Source organism: Caretta caretta, chromosome 9 (genome assembly GCF_965140235.1).
Source record: "Caretta caretta isolate rCarCar2 chromosome 9, rCarCar1.hap1, whole genome shotgun sequence".
Lineage (NCBI taxonomy): Eukaryota > Metazoa > Chordata > Testudines > Cheloniidae > Caretta > Caretta caretta.
In genome coordinates this window covers 14,201,358-14,221,669 of record NC_134214.1, presented here as the reverse complement: position 1 = coordinate 14,221,669, position 20,312 = coordinate 14,201,358, and the positions used below count along the sequence as shown (strand labels likewise).

The window sequence follows — 20,312 nt, the reverse complement described above, 5'->3', positions numbered from 1 at the left end:
CATAAAGGGGCATGTCATAAATATAAAGGAAAGGGTAAACCCCTTTAAAATCCCTCCTGGCCAGAGGAAAAATCCTCTCACCTGTAAAGGGTTAAGAAGCTAAAGGTAACCTTGCTGGCACCTGACCAAAATGACCAATGAGGAGACAAGATACTTTAAAGAGCTGGGAGGAGGGAGAGAAACAAAAGGTCTGTGTCTGTCTGTATTCTGCTTTTGCCGGGGATAGAACAGGAATGGACTCTTAGAACTTTTAGTAAGTAATCTAGCTAGGTACATGTTAGATTATGATTTCTTTAAATGGCTGAGAAAAGAACTGTGCTGAATAGAATGACTATTTCTGTCTGTGTATCTTTTTTGTAACTTAAGGTTTTGCCTAGAGGGATTCTCTATGTTTTGAATCTAATTACCGTGTAAGGTATCTACCATCCTGATTTTACAGAGGTGATTCCTTTACTTCTATTAAAAGTCTTCTTGTAAGAAAACTGAATGCTTTTTCATTGTTCTCAGATCCAAGGGTTTGGGTCTGTGGTCACCTATGCAAATTGGTGAGGATTTTTACCAAACCTTTCCCAGGAAGTGGGGTGCAAGGGTTGGGAGGATTTTGGGGGGAAAGACGTGTCCAAACTACATTTCCCAGTAAACCCAGTTAGAGTTTGGTGGTGGCAGTGGAGATCTAGGGACAAAGGATAAAATTAATTTGTACCTTGGGGAAGTTTTAACCTAAGCTGGTAAAAGTAAGCTTAGGAGGTTTTCATGCAGGTCCCCACATCTGTACCCTAGAGTTCAGAGTGGGGGAGGAACCTTGACAGGGCACTTAACGCATTGTGTATTAGTTACCCTTCTCTCCCTCTACATTTTAGAGTGGACAGAGGAGGGAACTGTTTCAAAATTTTTGTTAAGCATCACTAGCATTAGAGTTCAAAACTATCTCGAATATTAATTAAAAATATTTTAAACATTCAAATGACCAAGTGCCAAATGACTTCTCTCAACCTATTTCCCTCTGGTTAAAGTGACAGGAGGTGCATACACATGTGGGTCATATTCCCCTGTAGATGTATATACATTTAGTTTTAAAGGACTCAGATACTTTTTGGGAAGCTTTCTTTGAAGCCCCCAGGATAGGATTAAGGACTGGAGTATCTTCTTTCAAATACATTTTTGTTTGAAGCAGGCTTGAAGAGGCAGGGTGAATTTTTTTCAATTTGGAATGCATTCAATGCCTGCCATATTTTGGGAGCTATTTGGTCACTTGGTGTGTAGTGGAGATTCTTGGTATTTAAATGTTTGGGATTTTCACAGTGAAATTCAGTGAGTTTAAAAAGTGACCTTTACATGGCTAGAGAGCACAATCAGTGTTGACTCCACAATGGTAGGACCACTGCCTTGGAGAGGGCAGAGCAGCTAACTATTGCCAAGGGGGTGAGGAGAGATGGCATGGATTTAAGGAGGCATTCCCACTGCTGACATCCCGATAATAGGTTGTCTCTGAGACCTGGCCCCATTTATTTGGGGAAAGGCTCCTAGCGGTGCCGTATCAGACCCACTGTTTTGCATGGAGTGAATCAACTAATTTTCTACTGTATTTGGGCTGTTCAGGGGGATCTCCATATTGCCTATAAGGAGCTTCTTCTAGCAGCATTTGTCTGTGTTGTGTTGATAAGTTGGCTATGCTTTGTACCAGTTTAAACAACAAACTGGTCTGCTTACTGTTGTTAACTGCAGTCTCTTGAAGGACATGAGTAAGGGCAAGGTGTGAGGTTAGCTGGACTTTTTCCAGATCTGTTGAGCTCAGTGGAATAGGAGGAGAAGAGCAAATCTCAAAGATATTACTGGGTCCACATTTCAGGAGTACTTGCATGAAATTCTAAGGCCTGTGTCATGGAGGAGTAGGGTTGGGCATTTGACTGGTCTGAAAATAATTGATCAAATGTCAAATAAAGTAAAAAAAAAACCCAAATATTTTAAAGCAGTAATTTATTAGAATAGTAACAAAAAAGAATAAGACTTTATGGTCTCTAAAAGGCTGAACCTTAGACACTTATGCCTAATTACAAAAACCAAGTTTTACTTAATCAAGTTATTTTAACTCAGAAAAACATGAAACACAATGAAATGAAGTTTAAAAAAGAAATAATTGTTAAAAAAGTAATAATAATGTTAGGTGAGCATTTAAATGTGAATGCTGTTCGAGACTGAACAGTTACCAAAGGTAAGAAAAATGAAATTAAACAGAAATAAAACAAACACATTGCAACTATAAAGGATAACAGTCATTTTTAAAGGCACTTACTCTGGGTAGGCAGCAGGCCAACTTTTTCAGCATATTTCTTTATCAGCTTTAAGTGCTTTACCTATGTCTTTGTTGCCATCATGAAATTCATCAGTATCTCCTTTTTCCTCTTCAGCTGATGAATATTGTGTCCATTCTTCATCTGCCACTTTCTACTTTAATCTTAAATTGTGATACATGGCCACCAGTTTCCCAGCAGTGGAGTTAGAGGTCTTCAGTCTATTTCTGGTTTCTGAATGGGTGATTCCCCAAACCGACCAGTTTTGTTCCATGCATGCAGTAGGACACAGAAGTATTAAAAGAATTTCTGCCAATGTACCTGGAGTGCAAGGAGAACACAACCCTTTCCACCATGACAAAGGAGCAAACTGATTTGATTCAGCTGCTGGGATTGCATTCCACATTGTTTTACTACTGAATGGGCTGCTTCTTGCTTTATTATGTGCGTCATCTGTCAAAATTGTTTGTTTCTATATCCTTTAAAATTTGCAAGAGCCAGTATAAAGTAACAAGCTAATTGAATTCGTCATCAGAAATGTCTTGGCCTTGGAAGCATGGATCAAGAAGGCAGGCAACAATATGTGCAGGAGTGATCTCTTGATTTCCTCCTCTCTCCCCCCCACAATAATATTTTGTCAATTATCTTTTTCTATTCAGCTTTTGTAAGTGGACTGCGTTCAGTAGTCTCACAAATATGTTTTCCTTTACGTTCAGGAACTTGTTCTTGGCATCAGACCAGACAATACAGAACTATTATTTCCATATTCTGAATTGACTGAGGTATGGGCTCAACAGTGAGATGAATTTTGACTTTTGAATCCAAAAGACATTGTCATCGACAATGTAATTGTGGATCACTCAGGGCAACATCTGGCCATCTCCTCTTCAACAGCAGCTGATTGATAAGCCTTCTTGCATATTTGAAGATCTTTGAGACATTTAATAGAAGAAGATGCACATTGACTACAACAAAGCTCACTCATTGTGGATTAAATTAACTGCTGTACTAAAAGATGTTGAAAAATGGTTGCTGTACTTGTTTGTTTTTGAAAAACTTGACAACGCTTTTCCCCTTTGACACATGTGAAGAGAAAGTTGTTAGATCTTCAACATCACCACAGAAAAGGTGTTGTATGGGCCTGCAAAATTTGGGTTTGCTACCTGAGCAAACCCATCATGTTCTCATGCACTTCCTGCTGCTCCTCCTGGTCCTTTTCCCACTATGCAGGAGGCCACGATAAGCTCAGCTCACAGCCCAAGAAATGTGGCATTGCACATCTGAAAGTTCTGCTGTCCTTGCTTGTTGTCCCAAAGCTACATTATGATGCAATCCCACCAGTCTGTGCTAGTTTCTTGCATATTGCGGCGCTGGTTCATGAATGCCAGCAGCAACCTGGCATTGTTTTTCACTATGTCTGTCAGTGTGCAGTTAGCGTGCTCCACATCGTCCGCATCCCAGTCCTGATTGTAGCAGTACTCCTTTAAACTGTGCAAATACTGGAGAATCACATATCCTGTATTAGCAACACACAAGAGAATTGTGCTCAGCTCTTCAGGCTCCATGCTTCTGTCAGGGAGATAGAGAACACTGAAAAGTGCAGCGCTGGACTGTGGAAGTTTTAAAAATTGCACAGAAATTATGTGATCTGTAAAGTATTATGTGATGCAGAAGGTGGCATAGTGGGGATTAGCATCTTTCATTAAGGATCCCTTAAACTTTCCTTAAGATTAATTAAATATGTGTGAGGGACTTCTGAGGTTACGTAGAGCTGTCCCCATTTTTAAAATGGAGAAACTGAAACAGATCAAGTGACTTACCCAAGTACAGAATGGGTCCACGGCACAACTAAAGTGAGAATAGAACCTTACCCTGTTTGCAGTCAAAGAAATGGTGAACTTTACAATTAACCTTCCATCCTGTTAATTCTTTTAGTTCCAATGTAAATTTTAGCTCTCTGATCCTTCAGGCACTTAAGCATATGCATATATTTACTGATACAAGTATTTCTATTGACCTAAGCAAGATTACTTACACAAGCAAAGTTGTACACATGGTTAACCTTTGCAGAATGGGGGTTTAATTTATTTTGATTTATTTGTCATAGGCTGTTTGGACCTAATTGTTTTCTATTTCTACTGAGTGTATGTATTCAGGAAAATTATTTAGAACAGCGGTTCTAAAACTATGGGTCGGGACCCCAAAGTGGGTTGCAACCCGGTTTTAATGGCGTCGCCAGGGCTGGCGTTAGACTTGCTGGGTCCCAAGGCTGAAGCCTGAGCTGGACCACCCAGGGCCAAAAGCCGAAGCCCGAACCTCACCGCCTGGCCCTGAGTTTTGGAGCTCAGGTTACAGGCCCCCCACCTGGGACTAAAGCCCTTGGGCTTTGGTTTTGCGCCCGGCCCCCCATCCCCCGCCGCCCCAATGGCGGGACTTGGGTGGGTTCAGGCTTCAGTCTTCTCTCCCGGGGCCATGTAGTAATTTTTGTTCTCAGAAGATGGTCGTGGTACAATGAAGTTTGAGAACCCTTGATTTAGAACATACTCATATTTAATAGTTGGTTAGTATTCATTTTCTTACAAAAATATGTATCATAACTGACTAGCACCATAACTTAGTGCTGACTAGCACCATAACATAACAATCTCCTTTGATGCGTGTATGTAAGCTCCATTACCGTTAATGCCTTTTTGGAATGCCTGTCTCAGATTTCTAATATTGACTATTAATGTCCAAACCCCTAACCTCTTATGAGATATTTATAATGTGGCTCTCTCTAGGGCTTAGCTGTAAGGTGGATTTAATCTTATAATTCATCTTTTAAGCAATAAAACTGTAAGACAGATAAACTGCTTTGCTAAAGTGAAGCTTTTATCTGAGCAAACATACCTATTGATGGCCCAGTGAAAGGGCTGTTTTGGTATCAGGCCCAATAAGTAATGAGTGTAATATGCACCATTACAGACATTATCATTTCAAAGTCTCTTATTTTTTAAGAAAAAAAGTACAATATATGTTTGTGGCTGTCAAGGAATTATTTTTTCCCCAAATGAAATATCATTTGCTTCATCATTTTAAACTTCTGCTGCTTTGATATTCATTGTCACCTTAATTATCTTTCTGTCTGTACTTTGAAGGGCAAAATATGGCTTAACTGTGGAGCTAATGCCGTTTTCTTTCTCTTTGAAGGCAGCAGTGTTTTGTTTTATTGTCTGGCTTGCCAGGCTGAGTCCCTTGTAGAGAAGATGCACTGTGACTGATGGGCTGCTTGGCTTTCTGCTGCTGCATTTGACTGCTTCATCTTTGGCTTTTTCTGTGCAAAGCAAATGATGCACTAGCTGAGGAGAAAGGATGGACTATTGGTTAGGGGGCTGGGCTGGGACTCTATAGCCCTGAGTTCAATTCCATGTTCCACTCCAGACTTCCTGTGTGGTTTGGTTAAGTCACTTAATTTCTCTGTGCCTCAATCCCCCAGCTGTAAAATGCCCTACCTCACAATGGGGTGCCCGGGGGGCTGCTAAATTTGGCAGTTGGTGCTCCTATGAACCTTACAACTTTGGTTCTTTTATTTAAAACCAAGTTTCCGTTTGACTTTTTAAATACAGTCCTAGCATATCTAGAGAGCTTCGTCCTTTTCTATTCTCTTTTTTTCCAATGGGCAGAGTATTTGATTCTAGTGTGAATGCTAAACATAGTCATTATGTTCTGTCAATACAATTGTACAAATTCTACAATTTTCATGGGCCCACATTGCGGTCATACTGTTTTATTGTATTATTTATTTCTTTTGCTTGGTGATGTTTGAAGCCTTTGCCATTAAAATTGAGCATTTCTGATGGTTTTATGGATTCCTAATGTGAACTTCAATGGCAGACCTTGGAAGGAGGCGATACTGCCCTTCTTTCTATTACAGCCTTTTTGTTAGTGGCATGCTACTGTGTTTTCAGTGGATTACAATAAGCATCTCTCAGTTACTATTGATCCTTCTTTCTAATTTAATGCATATTACACTGCCAGTGATTGTGTAGCAGCAGAGTATCTGTAGTATTTATTATCTGTAATATCTTCGTATTAGTTTACAGTTAGTACATCAGTACCAAGATCCTGCAGGACAAATAGCAGCTCTGTTTAAGTTTGCACCAACTTGCCTTCTCATTACTGAGTGAGACATCTTGCTTTTGTGTGTGATGTTTGTGAGAAACGAATAAATAAATGCTCTTGTATTTCACACTGAGGGCGGGTATTGTTTTTTATTTCAATACACTGATCGTGACAAGGTTGGCCAGCGGAGGAGTATGGAATCCCACATTCCAGAGAACTGGAACGTGGGGGGAGAATTTTTGAGATACAGATGACAGATTGCATTTAAAATTAATTTTAAGTTTGAATGTGTGAAATATTAGTTAGAGAACAAATGTTTAGTACTCAGAGCTGGCTGTGGAATTGGAGTGAGAGTTGTAATGCTGGCGTGCTAGATTATATAAGAAATGCTCTTTTTAGCAAAACAACACTTAATAATAAAGAACTAATCCATCAAAAGGGATTGTAATGTTTTATACCCGATAGTTGGTCTATGAAATAAATATAGACAGTTTGGTCTGACGTGAGAACATCTGGATGTCCATACAGCTTTGGTTTCCTCTCTCATGTATTAAACAAGTCCAATCCTGCTTGTAGAGGAAAATGGGTTCTACATTAGATTTTTGTGAACAAAACGTGGGTTGTTTGTTTTTTGGTGAGCAGGGAGGTCTTGATCCTACAAGTCCATATGTGATATGCAGCAGGGGAATGCAAAGTTGTTGTGGTCCAGCACAAATGAAAGGGAATGCTATTAACCATGTGAGATTAAGTGGAAGGCATGGTCCTGTGCTTGGAGTGATAGGAAGTTTCAAGTGCCCAGTGTACCTTCTCCCCAACCTGGAAGTTTGTAGTGTAAGAAAATGCAGTGCATGGCAGTGAATTGGCATGGACATAAATGCAATCCACCTCATCCTCAAAATTCCCCTCCAGCCTTGCTCTTCCTACTAGACCAGAATAACTTGGTAGTCACACATCAGCACAGTCATTAATGCAAGATTGCGGTCCCTGTGCTTTCTGTCCTAGTCATAATGCTTAGAAATGTAATGCTGCACATCTGTGCTGTGCAGATCAAACTATTAGTCTGGGTTTGACTCTTTGAAAGCACCAAGACTATATACAGTGCATAAGCTTAATAATAATGCTGATATAGCACTTTGAATCCATAGATCTCAGAGAACATTACAAAGGAAGATAAGTAGTATTATCTTTATTTCACTGATGGGGAAAACAAGGCACGGAGAGATTGCCCAGCTTTCTTTAGCAGGTTAATAACAGAGCTAGGAATGGAACCTACCTCTTTGCCTCTTAACCCAGGGTCCTATTTGTTAGATCATGCTCGATAGAAGGTTTTTGTTTGTTTTCTTGTTTTAATAAAAATTAGCTCTAAATTCTTCAGGTACAGTGAAACCTCTTCATTTGTTTAAATGCAAACCATTTGAAAAGTAGTAACAAAGCCTTGATAAAAATATCTTGTGTGGGGTTTTGGATATCAATGAAACAGCATCTTTTGTTTATGTTTCTAAATACTACTGTATAATGGTAACTAGATTCATGGATTCCAAGGCCAGAATGGACATTGGTGATCTTCTAGTCTGACCTCCTGTATAACACAGGCCATCAAACTTCCCCAAAATAATTCCTAGAGCAGATCTTAAAATAAATAAATAAAAAGCCAAGCTTGATTTAAAAATTGCCATGTTGGAGAATCCACCACAACCCTTGGTAAAGTGTTCAAGTGGTGAATGCATGCCTTGTTTCCAGTCTGAACCTGTCTTGCTTCAACTTCCAGCCACTGGATCTTGTAATACCTTTTCTCTGATAGATATAAGAGCCCATTATCAAATAGTTGTTCTCCATATAGTTACTAATAGACTATTATCAAGTCACCTCATAACCTTCTCTTTGTTAAGCTAAATACATCTAGTATGTTGTCATCACTATAAGGCAGGTTTTTAATCCTTTCATCATTCCCAGGGCTGTTACCTGAACCATCTCCAATTTCTTGGATTTCCTTATGAAATGTAATGGAATGATTTCTTTCTTTTGCAGCGGATTAATCTAGAGATCTGCACTCAAGACTAGAAATATGCCTTCATGAAAAAGTGTCTGCAAACAGTGACCCTTGCTGTCTTGGCTTTAAGGTATGTGAAACAACTTGTTATACTGGGTGTCGCATCTAACTTTTTATTTTATGGTAACTATTTACTTTCACTTTGTGGAGAGAGTTTTGCCATTGTGCTAAAGAGAAAAATATATATGAAAGACAGATCACTGGAATTGAATGAGAAGTTTGCATTATTAAGGCAGCAGATGATAAATAATTTAAAACCATGTTGCAATTGCAATTTTCCCAAGCTTCTGAAATATAGAATAATTGAAATGTAGGACTGGAAGGGACATTGATAGGTCATCTAGTCCATCCCCCCCTTACAATGAGGCGGGACTAAGCATTGTCTAGATCATCCCTGACAGATGTTTGTCTAACCTGTTCTTAAAAACCTCTAGTGACAGGAATTCCACAAACTCCTTAGTGAATTTCTTCCAGTGCTTAACTACCCTGACAGAAAGTTTTTCCTAATGTCTAATCTAAATCTCCTTTGCTGCAATTTAAGCCTATTACTTCTTGACCTGCCTTCAGTGGTTAAGGAAAAAAAATTATCACCCTCCTCTTTATAATGACCTTTTAACGTACTTGAAGATTATCACGTCCCCCCTCAGTCTTCTCTTCTTCAAACTCAAGAAACCCAGTGTTTCAGATTTTTCCTTGTAAGTCGTTTTCTATACTCTTAATCATTTATTTTACCCTCCGCTGGACTTCTCCTATTTGTCCACCTCTTTCCCAAAGTGAGGTGTCCAGAACTGGAACCAATTCTCCAGTTGAGGCCTTATCAGAGCTCAGTAGAATGGAAGAATTACTTTCTGTGTCCTGCTTACAACACTGAAACAGTGTTGCTATGTTCTTAAAAATGAAACAAACAAAAACACAACCACCCCAAACTGCTTTATCTTTTAAGTATGTGTAAAACAAAGTAAGCGTTATGTTTGTTTTTATGGTGCAAAGTGTTAAAAATAAGGATAACAATTAAATGTCTTCAGGGAATGCAGGCTCTATCATGTTGTACGTTTTATAGTTCATTTTTTCTGCCATTATTCACTCTCATTTCTCACATCTAGTACACTAGCCCTAAAACACTGTGAGTTGAGTCAGCATCTTTGCATTCTGCCCCAATCCTCATAATTATTGCTTAGTTTGCTATATGTTTTATGGCAAAGTGTCAGTGCACAAGGGAAATCATCATGAAAGTGTATCACTTAATAACTTTGCAAGCTCTTTCTTACTTAGCTATACTCTATAGGTAACTCAATGTTACATATACTGAGTGCTGACCTTAAGCATAATTTAATTTGCTGTGTGTCTCTCTCTCACTCTCTTTCAAATCATGCAAAATGAGTATTCTTAAATTTGTAAAGCCTTTGGATCTCAGTAGCATGGCATGCATGGGAATTGAAGATTAGGGGAGTCAAGAATCCAATTCTAATTTCCAAGTTAAATTTTGTTAACCTTTCCCCAAACTTTAAACAGCTGAATATTAATATGTGGGCTGTTCTCCCTAATTCTCAGATTTACTGTGGGCGCCATTCATTCCCTATTAGTAACAGATTTTGGATTGTGCCTCAGAACTGGGATCCGGATGACAGTTCAAATTTTGAACATCCCAAAAATTCAAAATATCTGATATTAGGAATGGCAATGTACAAAAACCTGTAGGAGAACACTTCAACCTTGCTGGACACACAATAGCAGATTTAAAGGTAGCCATCCTGCAGCAAAAAAGCTTCAGGACCAGACTTCAAAGAGAAACCGCTGAGCTTCAGTTCATTTGCAAATTTGACACCATCAGCTCAGGATTAAATAAAGACTGTGACTGGCTAGCCAATTACAAAAGTGGTTTCTCCTCCCTTGGTGTTCACACCTCAACTGCTAGAAGAGGGCCTCATCCTCCCTGATTGAACTAACCTCGTTATCCCTAAAGCCTGATTCTTGCTTGCATATTTATACCTGCCTTTGGAAATTTCCACTACATGCATCCGACGAAGTGGGTATTCACCCACGAAAGCTAATACGTCTGTTAGTCTATAAGGTGCCACAGGACTCTTTGCCACTTTTACAGATCCAGGCTAATCTGGCTACCCCTCTGATGCTTAAGTTAGTTAAAAATTTTACAGTTAATATGCAGAGGTTGGCACTTAAAACACTGCAGTTAATGACAGATATAGTATCTGAGCTCTCTGGGAAATACCACAGTTATTCATACATTACAGATAAGTAACTGCTGGGGAATATCTTATTTTTAGTGAGCACTGTATTTACCTAAATTGCGGTCATTGGATGAAGGTGTATAAAAAGATCATTTTAAAAAGCTTCAATAAATTGCTGATAAAGGGAGTTGGAAGGAACTTATAACGGTGAAACCATGTGACACTGGAACTTTCACTAAAATAGAATGAGGGAATTATTGTGGTTGCTATTTAAATATTCATCATTTGCCAGCAGTTACCCCAGAGTAGTAGCTGAGAAGCAGCAGTTTCCCCTATGTACTTTAATGGGAAACAGCTGCAGTATCTCCGATTTAAGAGTATAGAAATTGTGACTAGTCGTCCACTGTACGTGCCTCCAATTGTCTGATGTAACAAAATAAATGTAGATAAAATTGTACACATGAAATCTATATTTCCATGCTGTAGGTTCTTAGTGGAAAAAATAACAAAAGTCCTATAACTGGATTCTGGAAACAAAAAGAGAATCTCTACTTTGGCTTTTAATGTATCAAGGTTGGAATAGCAGGCAGGAACAGTCTTCCTGTTTCTTTTCCTTGGAATCCGAATGTGGGCTCTTGGACCATCCATCCTTTAATGTTGACCCTGGGGTCACACACACTACACTCTGTAGCTCGTAAAGATGTTCCTGTTGTTGCATGCACAGACGTGAGCAGAAGCCAGTTTTATGACAAGGATGGCCATGTGCATGCCCGTATCTAAAAGCAAGTTGGAGTTGTGCATTGGCTAAGGTATATACAGTGATAAAATCAGATGTTTTTCATAGAACTGTAGAAGTGGAGATGTTCTCTTTTCATCTAGTTCCTCTCTTTCCAGTGTAGGGTTGTTTCCCTGCAATATATGTATCTTGCATCACCTGTTTTCTCCCCATCCAGGACATCTTAAATTTTATGGAAGATATTGTAAAATACCCAGGAGCCCTATTTAAAGAAGCACAGTAAACTTCAAGCACGATGTGCTTGTACTGTGTTTTTTCCGAGAAATTCTTTACATAAAATGAAAGGGTTGTGTACACGTTTCTTTCTCCTGCAACTGCTCAGTACAGAACTTGGAATAATTCAAATAATTGAATCTAATAACACATGCTTTAGAGGTATTCTAAAGGATTGTTATTAACACTGACTTTTAACAGAACCCGTTTTACAGCAATTATATGAATTGTGTGGTTTGACTGAGGAACTTTAGACATTAACATTCAAATGGTGATACTTTTGATCACAAAGAAAGTAATCTTATTTCACATTATTGTTATCTTTGTACATTTTTTTTAAAGTAGGCGTTATGGCTGTTACCATAAACCTAACAATATTATCACAGTTGCCTGGCAACTGGGGAAGATCTGTTGAAGGCCCCAAAGAATGAACAGAAGATTCAGCAACAGTTTGGGTCATCTCTAGAGCTGTTGAAGACTTACTTGTGCATAGGATTCTAATATCTGAATGTGTAATGGTAGATGAGTTAGATTCATATGTTACCCATCTTTCTTTGCATGCTCTTCTGTAAAAGCAAGGCGAATGATAGAAAATCCAGTGTTGATTTAAAGAAAGAGGCAGCATGCTGTGAACCCCCAGTCTGTATTCTTTAAGGGTGCTTTGCTTTAAGGCTGATACGCACATTCAGTAAGAGATATTACATTGCTAGACCTGCCATGGAATATCATTAGATTTTTGAGAATTCTGTGTATTTGGTAGTGGGATGATAAGGATCAGTATTAGATAGCAAACTCAGGAAACATCTGGTTTTAGAAGTTAGTGAAGCATGGGGTAAGCATGCTTTGAACTGTGATCTCTGCAGTAGCCTCTTCAAGCTGGAGTCATTACTGGCTTAGTCCAAGACCACTCTGGGAATTACCACCAATTAGCTAAATGCCTAATAACGATAAACTGAGACTTCTGGATCTTAAATAGAATGAATTCTCTGGGACTCAAAACATGGTGCTGTAGGTAAAATATAATTTTTTAATCTACTATATTTCCCATGTTTTAGTCATACCATCTCAGGCTGTGAATTCATCCAGTCCCTGATTTTGTGGAACAAGGAATACAAGAGACTTGACTGGCTTAAACTATCAGAGTTGCTCTTTCAGTGAGAACTTGTTTTGAACAGTTGGGGTTAGTATTAGCCCGAGAAGTGGCTTTCCCTTCTAGTTTGTTAATTGTGTGTGTTCTTTGGTTCATTAGGGAGATGTAATATGGTCTGTGGCTGTTGATGGCTTTTCTTTGTAAATAGAAGATACATTGGTGGTTAGCACTAGATTTGGCTCACACTGCCAAACATGGGAGATTTGGCTCACACTGCCAAACAAGGGTGATTTCCATGGCTGTCCATAGACCAGATGGCACCACAGCAGAAGAGTGTCCCACCCTCCATTTGTTAAAATTTTGAATGCCTTATTTTTAATGGCATTTGTAGCCCATTTCATGACTTTGAGCGATTTGCATGCATGATTTATCCCTGTCATATAAAACGATACATTTGCACATTAGGATCTGTAAATCTGCATTTACTCATGCTAACAACAATAACAGCACCCCAAGCCTGGTGCCCCCCAAGCCTCCTAAATTTGGCCCTGGCGATTTCCATTGCAAGTCGGATTAAATGTAATAGTCTGTAAGGCTACATATTGAGTTTATTCCTATTTATTTCTATCCCACAAGGAGATTGTCTTTAATTATATAACTCAGTGTACTCGGGGAAGCACGTGAATGGCTTATGAGTGCAGATTGCTATGTGTAGGATTTACCTTGTATATAGCTGATATTTGTAGACTGAAGAAATAGTATAATTTCTCACTCTTCTGTACACACATTTCAGTTGTTTTTCTAGAAAGACATTGTGTCCTAATAGTTAGACCAAGGGTTGGAGGGTCACAGGTTCTGTTCCTGACTGTTCCACTGTCTTGCTGTGTGTGACCCAGTTAACCTTTCTGTGCCTCCCTTTTAACACCGGTCAAAAGGGGATAATTATACATATCCACATTGGTGAAGCACTTTGGGATTCTTTTATTAAAGTTGTGATGCAAGTGCAACATCCTGTGGTTGTTTGCCTAAAAAAAAAGTAGATTGACCTCCTGAAAGAGATTTCCGTTCTTCCAGGAGTAAAATGAGATGGTCCCATAAGATTCGAGGCCTATGGTTTTAAATGTACTTTGAGAAGTTCCTTATGGGAATGGTGAAGTAAACTGACTTATTGGAAACCTTTATTAATAAACAGCAGATGATATTTTACAAAGTGATTCTACATAAGGAGGATACCGAGACAACTGCAGATGGAACTGATCAGCTAATTCTGATGAAAGCAAAGACAGACCTGATAAAATTGGAAAAAATAAAAACAAATATATCATTATTCATCTACTTCCATGAAGCATTGTACTCCTATATGCTTCCAATCTATAGTCAGAGTGACTATTGAAGAAGCTGATAATGTGTGTACTCTCGGTAATGAAATTAAATTTAATAGTAAAAGTTTAAAGAACTGTGTACAGGTAAGGTACAGAATACAAAATTGTATCTACTGATGCATGAAATAGCAGAGAGGCCCAACATCAGTGTCAGAGTAAATGTTATAATCATTTTTAACATATTCAGTAAATACAGTGAATAAAATTCTACTTATAAGATCTTATATCTATAAAGAATTGTCAATCTTTCTTTTAAAAACTTACAAACTTATCTTTCCCCCATCACCCCCCCCCTTGACTTCTGTGGTATTGTTGCCGAAGTTAAAGACTGGGCTTTATATGTCTGAGCCATTGAGAATAATATGCTCTTTCCATTCCCCCCCCCCCATTTCCCAGTATAATTTTGAACACTTGGTACCACTTCATTACTTTGTTTACTTGTGGTCCCCCATCTGTCTGTATCCACCTGTTGTCTCTCAGTGGGATGGGATGTTGATGGGAAGCTTTTCAGTGTGAGGACAGTCTCTTTGTTTCTAAATAGTGCCTAACACGAGGCCCTGATTGGGGCCTCTTGGGGTTACTGCCAGGCATATAATAATAATAGCTATTGAAAATCCATATAAATAATGAAGAAATTAGCATGCTTATAATCTGTCAGATCATGCTTGCACTGAAGTAAGAAAGGGGAATTACACAACTGACTTTATTGGGAGCAGGATTGGGTCCACAGATTGTAGTTACATTTTAATCTGAATCTCACATCAGTAAGAACAATTCATAGATTCATAGATATTTAGGTCAGAAGGGACCATTATGATCATCTAGTCTGACCTCCTGCACAACGCAGGTCACAGAATTTCACCCACCACTCCTACAAAAAAAACCTCATACCTATATCTGTGCTATTGAAGTCCTCCAATCATAGTTTAAAGACTTCAAGGAGCAGAGAATCCTCCAGCAAGTGACCTGTGCCCCATGCTACAGAGGAAGGCGAAAAACCTCCAGGGCCTCTTCCAATCTGCCCTGGAGGAAAATTCCTTCCCGACCCCAAATATGGCGATCAGCTAAACCCTGAGCATATGGGCAAGGTTCATCAGCCAGATACTACAGAAAATTCTTTCCTAGGTAACTCGGATCTCACCCCATCTAATAGCCCATCACAGGCCATTGGGCCTATTTATGAATATTTAATTACCAAACCATGTTATCCATCATACCGTCTCCTCCATAAACTTATCGAGTTTAATCTTAAAGCCAGATAGATCTTTTGCCCCCACTGCTTCCCTTGGAAGGCTATTCCAAAACTTCACTCCTCTGATGGTTAAAAACCTTAGTCTAATTTCTAGTCTAAATTTCCTAGTGGCCAGTTTATATCCATTTGTTCTTGTGTCCACATTGGTACTGAGCTTAAATAATTCCTCTCCGTCTCTGGTATTTATCCCTCTGATATATTTATAGAGAGCAATCATATCTCCCCTCAACCTTCTTTTAGTTAGGCTAAACAAGCCAAGCTCCCCGAGTCTCCTTTCATAAGACAAGTTTTCCATTCCTCAGATCATCCTTGTAGCCCTTCTCTGTACCTGTTCCAGTTTGAATTCATCCTTCTTAAACATGGGAGACCAGAACTGCACACAGTATTCCAGGTGAGGTCTCACCAGTGCCTTGTATAACGGTACTAAAACCTCCTTATCCCTACTGGAAATACCTCTCCTGATGCATCCTGTCAAGGTTCCTCCCCCACTCTGAACTCTAGGGTACAGATGTGGGGACCTGCATGAAAAACCTCCTAAGCTTATCTTTACCAGCTTAGGTCAAAACTTCCCCAAGGTACAAAATATTCCACCTGTTGTCCTTGGACTGGCCGCTACCACCACCAAACTAATACTGGTTACTGGGGAAGAGCTGTTTGGACGCGACTTTCCCCCCAAAATACTTCCCAAAACCTTGCACCCCACTTCCTGGACAAGGTTTGGTAAAAAGCCTCACCAATTTGCCTAGGTGACTACAGACCCAGACCCTTGGATCTTAAGAACAATGAACAATTCTCCCAACACTTGCACCCCCCCTTTCCTGGGAAATGTTGGATAAAAAGCCTCACCAGTTTGCATAGGTGACCACAGACCCAAACCCTTGGATCTGAGAACAATGAAAAAGCATTCCGTTTTCTTACAAGAAGACTTTTAATAAAACTAGAAGTAAATAGAAATAAAGAAATCCCCCCTGTAAAATCAGGATGGTAGATATCTTACAGGGTAATTAGATTCAAAAACATAGAGAACCTCTCTAGGCAAAACCTTAAGTTACAAAAAAAGATACACAGACAGAAATAGTTATTCTATTCAGCACAATTCTTTTCTCAGCCGTTTAAAGAAATCATAATCTAACACATACCTAGCTAGATTACTTACTAAAAGTTCTAAGACTCCATTCCTGGTCTATCCCCGGCAGAAACCAGCGTATAGACAGACACACAGACCCTTTGTTTCTCTCCCTCCTCCCAGCTTTTGAAAGTATCTTGTCTCCTCATTGGTCATTTTGGTCAGGTGCCAGCGAGGTTACCTTTAGCTTCTTAACCCTTTACAGGTGAGAGGAGCTTTCCCCTGGCCAAGAGGGATTTCAAAGGGGTTTAACCTTCCCTTTATATTTATGACACATCCCAAGACCGCATTAGCTTTTTTCACAGCGATATCACATTGGCGGCTCATAGTCATCCTATGATCAACCAATACTCCAAGGTCCTTTTCCTCCTCCGTTACTTCTAATTGATGCGTCCCTAGCTTATAACTAAAATTCTTGTTATTAATCCCTAAATGCATGACCTTACACTTCTCACTATTAAATTTCATCCTATTACTATTACTTCAGTTTACAAGGTCATCCAGATCCTCCTGTGGGGTATCCCTGTCCTTCTCTAAATTGGCAATACCTCCCAGCTTTGTATCATCTGCAACCTTTATTAGCACACTCCCACTTTTTGTGCCAAGGTCAGTAATAAAAAGATTAAATAAGATTGGTCCCAAAACTGATCCTTGAGGAACTCCACTGGTAACCTCCCTCCAGCCTGATAGTTCACCTTTCAGTAGGACCCGTTGTAACCAATTCCTTATCCACCTTTCAATTTTCCTATTGATCCCCATCTTATCCAATTTAACTAATAATTCCCCATGTGGCACGGTATCAAACGCCTTACTAAAATCTAGGTCAATTAGATCCACTGCGTTTCCTTTGTCTAAAAAATCTGTTACTTTCTCAAAGAAGGAGATCAGGTTGGTTTGGCACGATCTACCTTTTGTAAAACCATGTTGTATTTTGTCCCATTTACCATTGACTTCAATGTCCTTAACTACCTTCTCCTTCAAAATTTTTTCGAAGACCTTGCATACAACAGATGTCAAACTAACAGGCCTATAATTACCCGGATCACTTTTTTTCCCTTTCTTAAAAATAGGAACTATGTTAGCAATTCTCCAATCATACGGTACGACCCCTGAGTTTACAGATTCATTAAAAATTCTTGCTAATGGGCTTGCAATTTCTTGTGCCAATTCCTTTAATATTCTTGGATGAAGATTATCTCAGCCCCCCGATTTAGTCCCATTAACCTGTTTGAGTTTCGCTTCTACCTCAAATATGGTGATGTCTACCTCCATATCCTCATTCCCATTTGTCATGCTACCATTATCCCTCAGATCCTCTTTAGTCTTATTAAAGACTGAGGCAAAGTATTTGTTTAGATATTGGGCCATGCCTAGATTATCCTTGACCTCCACTCCATCCTCAGTGTTTAGCGGTCCCACTTCTTCTTTCTTTGTTTTTCTTCTTATTTAGATGACTATAGAACCTTTTACTATTGGTTTTAATTCCCTTTGCAAGGTCCAACTCTACGTGACTTTTAGCCTGTCTCACTTTATCCCTACATGTTCTGACCTCAATAAGGTAGCTTTCCTTGCTGATCCCTCCCTTCTTCCACTCCCTATATGCTTTCTGCTTTTTCTTAATCACCTCTCTGAGATGCTTGCTCATCCAGCTTGGTCTACAACTCCTGCCTATGACTTTTTTCCCCTTACTTGGGATGCAGGCTTCCGATAGCTTCTGCAGCTTTGATTTAAAATAATCCCAGGCCTCCTCTAACTTTAGATCCATAAATTCTTCAGTCCAATCCACTTCCCTAACTAATTTCCTTAATTTTTGAAAGTCAGCCCTTTTGAAATCAAAAACCCTAGCTGCAGATTTATTTTTATTAATCCTTCTGTTCAGTTTGAACTGAATTAGCTCATGATCACTTGAGCCAAGATTATCCCCTACAACCATTTCTTCTATGAGGTCCTCACTACTCACCAAAACCAATCTAAAATGGCATCCCCTCTAGTCGGTTCAGCAACTACTTGCTGAAGGAATCCATCAGCTATTGCATCTAGGAAAATCTGAGCCCTATTATTATTACTAGCACTCGTCCTCCAGTCTATATCTGGGAAGTTAAAGTCTCCCATGATCACACAGTTTCCATTAGTATTTACTTTATCCATATCCAAATTAGATCCTGGTGGCCTATAGCACACCCCAAGCACTATCCCAGGGGAGGCTCTAATAGTTTTCTTCCCCAATTTAATTTTTGCCCAGATGGACTCAGTCATATCCATTTCATCGCTTCTTATTTCTTTACATTCTATCTCATCATTGATATACAGTGCTACTCCACCACCTTTACCTTCATTTCGGTCTTTCCTAAACAGCACATACCCTTCAATACCTGTAGCCCAGTCATGACTACTATTCCACCGTGTTTCTGTTATCCCTATAATATCTGGTTTCACTTCCTGCACCAGTAGCTCTAGTTCTCCATTTTGTTACCTAGGCTCCTCGCATTGGTGTACAAACATCTTAATTTTTGCTGTTTGGCCTCACTCACATTCTGTACCCTATTAGGCACGGTCATTTTACTACCAGTATAACCTATTAGACTTGTATCTACACTGCCCTTCCTCCTACCCACGGCTGTATCCACTCTTACTTCATTTTCTTCCTCTCAATGCTAAATTCTGGCGTGGAGATTACCTGGACATCTCCCAACCATCTCCCCCTAATTCCTAGTTTCACTGAACTGCTCCTGTCTCCATTCTTTTGTTAATTCTGGCAGTTCAGCTATTAACACAGAAACTCCCATAGTGCTTAGAACACATCAGGAGACCAGTCCCAGGTGGAAAGATGGGCGGTTTGTGGGGGAAATGTTTCAATGAAAACTATTAAGAAAGCAGTTAATGTTTCCAAGGTATCACTATGTAATGAGAGATCACTGGATATTCTGGAAAAGACAGATACAAATTCGTTTTATCTATGTTTAACAACACTTTCCCATTCATTTACAGTTATCACATATAAGAGCTAAAATACAAGGTCCAACATTTCCAGAAGTGTTTCCCAATTTTATGTTGTCTATAAGCTGAAACTACTCTGGAAATTGGGTGCAAGGTGCATCTGTTTGGGCACAAAAAATTAGTATACAGCCAGATTTTTCAGACATGTTTACTTTGTTAACATTAAAGTGTTTAAAGTGTCTGAATTGCAATGCATACTTCATTAGTACTGGTGATGCACCTGAGCTTCAAAATTTGGACCCAAAGTTTAAAAGTTTTGGTTTGGCCTGCTATATAAATGGGGGAAGAGGTTCAGTGTTTGGATCTGAATTTAAGACCAATACACTTGGATTGTATTTTGTATAGTGCTTGTCCCAGCAGCGGATTCTACTGCAATACAAATAATAAATAGTAATAATGAAGATTGAGTATTCTCAGGGATTTGGACATATTGGGTAAAATTCTCAAAAAGTGCCTAAGACCAAGATCCTCAAGGTAGGTGCCCAACTCCCATTAACTTCCGTGGGAGTTAGGCACCTCAAATTCCTTTGAGGATTAGGGTCTTAAGTATCAAGATCACTTTTGAAAATGGGACTTAGGCATCTAAGTCTCTTAAAGAAAATTTTACCCATCTTCCACTAAAAATCCAGTTAGACTATTGTTAGATCATCTCATCTTCTATTTATTTGTACTACTGTAGCACCCAGAGACCCAATGCTAGACATTGTACCTGTACTAATAAATATGAATACAGTCTGTATCCCAAAGAGTTTACATTTTCATTTAAGACAAGATGCAGCAAATATCCTCACAAGCAATAGGAGGCTGGTTAGAGAATGAGGCTAA

General features: G+C 39.2%; 1 protein-coding gene across 3 annotated transcripts in view; it reads left to right on the top strand.

The window, feature by feature from the left end:
- The window catches only part of NAALADL2 (N-acetylated alpha-linked acidic dipeptidase like 2), a 935,367-nt gene that overhangs the window by 191,653 nt on the left and 723,402 nt on the right, over window positions 1-20,312 (top strand). For all 3 annotated transcript variants that reach the window (XR_012669850.1, XM_075132103.1, XM_048862820.2), the window contains one exon: window positions 8,421-8,512. The gene's annotated coding sequence lies outside the window, so the exon portion shown is untranslated. The remainder of the gene's footprint in view (window positions 1-8,420; window positions 8,513-20,312) is intronic.